Genomic DNA, 4331 nt, shown 5'->3' on the forward strand with positions numbered 1-4331 from the left:
GATCGGTTTTTTCCATAGCACTATCACCAACTGACATGCTTCTCTATTTGACTTATTTGCTTATCCATTTTTTATCGACTTACTCACCAGCTGGTGCAACACCAGAGCCCTGACAGGATAGGAAGCTCCTCTGTTGTGAGTAATCTGTTCACTACTATATATCCCACACCTAAAAGAGTTCCTGGCACATAATAGGTGCTCAGTAAGTTTGTTTAATGAAGGAATAAATAAATCAGAGAGATAGAAGGAAAATTTAGATATGTTTACATAGTGCCATTGAAGCCAAGCTAGAAAATAATTTCAAAGTGAGATTTCAAGATAAATAATAATAGCTGCGGTAGGGAGTTGAGTAGGGTTTAAAACTGAGGACATGTCCTTTATATCTGCTACTGTTTCTATCTTGTTTAAGAAATTCTTCAATACCTAGAGGTCATGAGGGCGTTCTATTTTATCATCATCAATATAATTTATCAATATAATTTAAAAAATTCATTTTACTTCAAATATAGCGTCACAGGAAGTTGCTAAAAAATGTTCAGGGACATTCTTACCTTCTTCACCAAGTGTCTCCCCATGAAAACATCTTTCATAACTGCAGTACAATATCACAATTAGGAAACTGACATTGGCACAATCCCGAGAGCATGTTCAGATGTCATCATTTATACACGTGCTCATATGTATGCATTTATAATACATGGGGGTGTATTTGTATAGCCCTATGCAATTTTATCACATGTGTAGCTTCATGGAACCACCAGCACAAATGCGTACTCAGCTGTACCATCATCACAAACCTCCCTCTTGCTACTTCTTTTTAGCTACCCTCTCTCCACTCTATTGTTATCTCTGGGCAACCGCTAATCTGTTCTCCATCTCTATAGTTATGATATTTTATAAATGCTATATAAGTGGAATCATGTAGCATGTATCCTTCTGATGATGACTTTTTAATCTCAATATAATTTCCTTGAGATTTACTCAAGTTGTTGCATTTATCAATAGTTCTTTTTTATCACTGAGTAGTAACCCATGATATGAGTGTACCACCACTTATTTAATATTCCACCATTGAAGGTCATTTGTGTAGTTTCTAGTTAAGAGCTATTGCAAATAATGCTGCTATAAATATTCTCATACAAGCTTCCATGTGAAAATCAGATTTTATTTGTGATAATTGCCTAAGCGTGCAATAGTTGGGTCACACATTAAGTCCATTTTTCATTTTAAAGGAAATGCAAAGCTATTTTCCAGAGCGACTCTACCATTTTACATTCCCATCAGCAATGTATACATGATCTAGTTTCTCTACATCTTTGTCAGTATTTGATGCTGTCACTACTTTTTATCTTAGCCATTTTGATACGTATGTAATGTTATGTCATTGTAGTTTTAATTTCCTTTTCTCTAATGGCTAATGATGTTGAACATCACATATTTATTTGTCATCTGTATAGGCTCTCTGATGAAATATCTGTGCATGTCTTTTTCCCCTTTTCTAATTTGATTGTTTGGCTTTTTTTTCTTAGACGGAGTTTCACACTGTCCCCCAGGCTGGAGTGCAATGATGTGATCTCAGCTCACTGCAACCTCCGCCTCCCGAGTTCAAGCAATTCTCCTGCCTCAGCCTCCTGAGTAGATGGGATTACAGGCTCCCACCACCGCACCCAGCTAATTTTTGTATTTTTAGTAAAGACAGTGTTTCACCATGTTGACCAGGGTGGTCTTGAACTCCTGACCTCAGGTGGTCTGCCCGCCCCAGCATCCCAAAGTGCTGGTATTACTGGCATGAGCCACCGCACCGGGCCTGATTGTTTGGCTTTTTAATGTTGAGTTTTGATAGTTCTTTCTGTATTCTAGATACAAGTTCTTTGTAGGCATGTAGTTAGCAAATATTTTCTTCCAGTCTATATTTGTCTTTTTGTATACTTAATAGGGTCTTCAGTGGTACAAAAGTTTTTAATTTTGATAAAGTCCCATTTATTATTTTTCCTTTTATGCATCATGCTTTTGGTGTCAAGTCTAAGAACTATTTGCCTGGGCTTGGAACCCAAAGGTATTCTCTCATGCTTTTTTCCTAGAATTTGGTCCATGAGTCATTTTGAGTTAACATTTGTATGTAAAACATGTAGTTTAGGCAGAGGTGTGTTTTATACCTATGGATAGCTTTAGAACACTTTATTAAAGACTATCCCTTCTCCATTGATTGGTTTTGTTCCTTTTTCGGAAATTCACTGGGCATATTTGTGTGAATCTATTTCTGGGTTCCCTATTCCTTTTCACTGATTTGTGTGTCTATCGCTCCACACTTTCTTGAATACACTAGCCATAGAACATGGGATATATATCAAGCTGATAACCACTTAACATTGGGAAGAGGGATTTCTCCCTCTTCATTCATTTTTTCAAAATTGTTTTGGCTATTCTAGAGCTTTTCTATTTCCATAAATATTTGAATATGAGCTTGTGTATGTCCACAAAAAAAAATTGCTGAGAGTTTGATAGGAATTTCATTAAATCTATAGATCAATTTATGGAGAGGTGCCATCTTTACTATGTTGAATCATGTAACTCATGAGCACAATATGTCCCTCCAAGTACTCACATCTTTCATTTTTTTCATCAACATTTTATAATTTTCATCACACATAGTCTGTACATGTTTTGTTAGACCTACATCTAAGTATTTAGTTTTCTTTGGAGCAACTATAGACGGTACTGCATTTTATTTTATTTTATTTTTATTTTATTTTATTTTTTTTTTTCGCAGCAGCACCAGAAACATGTACACTTTATTGAATGCCATTGTAGAAAAGTGTGAAGATAAAGGGCTGATACAGGACTCGCTCCGGGGGCAGGGCGAGGAATGGAAGGAAGGTGGAGCACGTGGGACACAGGTTGTGGGCGGAGCTGCTGGCCTGAATGATGTCTCCTGATCTATCGATGGGCTTGGTAGATCAATACTGGGATGACAATGAGCAGAATGGTCATGAGGATGCCCAAAATCAGGGCCCAGATGTTCAGGCACTTGGCGGTGGAGGCATAGGCCTGGGCCCCAGTCAGGTCGCCAACCATCTTCCTGTCCCTAGACTTCACGGAGTAGGCGAATGCTATGAAGCCCAGGCAGCAGGGGTTCATGAAGAGGGTGTTGAACAGGGACCAGACGACATGGTCGGGCACGGAGGTCTCGCTGCGGATGTGGATTACGGTGGACATCGGGGGAGCAGGGTTGTGGGGAGCCCCCAGCACAGCCACCTCGTGCTCTTCCTTCAGCATCTCATAGCTGGGAGGCTGGCCGCTATTGACAGGAGAGAAGACGGTTTGGACCGTGTGGTTCATGGTGTCCTGCGAAGGCCAGCGGTGGTCGGGTTAGTGGTACTGCATTTTAAAGTTTGGTTTCTACTTGTTCATTGTCAGTATGAAGAAATGCAATGATTTTTGTGTGTTAATCTTATAACGTGTGACCTTACTAACTGCACTTATTAATTCTAAGATTTTTGTGGGGTTTTCTTTTGTGTGTGGGTATGAATGGTTTTTTTTTTTTTTGTAGATGCCTTGTACTTTTCCGCATAGACTATTATGTCATTTACAAATAGAGACAGTTTTCTTTATTTTTTCCAATCTGTATCCCTTTTATCTCTTTTTCTTTTCTTATTGTCATGGCTAGAACTTCCAGTGCTTTGTCGAATAAGAGTGATGAAAGTGGAAATCCCTGCCTTATTCCTGTTAAGAGAGGAAAACTATTCAGCTTTCTACCATGACTAAGATGTCAGCTATAGACCTTTTGTGGATGTTCTTTACAAGGTTGAGGAAGTTCCCTCCATTTCTAGTATACTAAAAGTTTTTATTGTAAATGGATGTTGAATTTTGTCAATTGCTTTTTTGACATCAAATGATATAATCATATAATTTTTCTTCTCCAGCTTGTTGATAGGGTGGATTATACTGATTTTCAAGTATTGAAACAGGATTGCATACCTTGAATACATTTCATTTGGTTGTAGTGTATTATTCTTTTTATACATTGCAGGATTTGATTTGATAGAATTTCGTTGAGGATTTCTGCATCTATGTTCAAGGGATATTAGTGTATAGATTTCTTTTTGTGTGCCGTCTTTGGTTTTGGTATCAAGGTAATAATGACTTCATAAAATAAGGTTAAAAGTGTGCACTTCTCTTTTGCTTTGTGGAAGAGAGTATGTAAAGTTTGTGTTAATTATTTTAATGTTTGGCAAAATTCTCCAATGGAACTAGCTGGGCCTGGAGATGTGTTTTGTTAGAGTTTTTAAATTACAAATTCAATTTTCTTAATAGTGAAAGGACTACTCAGA

The 4331-nt window shown here is 37.8% G+C and overlaps 1 pseudogene across 1 annotated transcript; it reads right to left on the reverse strand.

Annotated features, from left to right (window-relative positions):
• Positions 1-2803: 2803 nt before the first annotated feature.
• On the reverse strand, positions 2804-3370 carry LOC104668909 (annotated as a pseudogene). The gene has a single exon (XR_748909.2). The product of XR_748909.2 is annotated as an interferon-induced transmembrane protein 3 pseudogene (transcript).
• Positions 3371-4331: the final 961 nt, after the last annotated feature.

Source organism: Rhinopithecus roxellana, chromosome 15 (genome assembly GCF_007565055.1).
Source record: "Rhinopithecus roxellana isolate Shanxi Qingling chromosome 15, ASM756505v1, whole genome shotgun sequence".
In the NCBI taxonomy this organism is placed as follows: Eukaryota; Metazoa; Chordata; class Mammalia; order Primates; family Cercopithecidae; genus Rhinopithecus; species Rhinopithecus roxellana.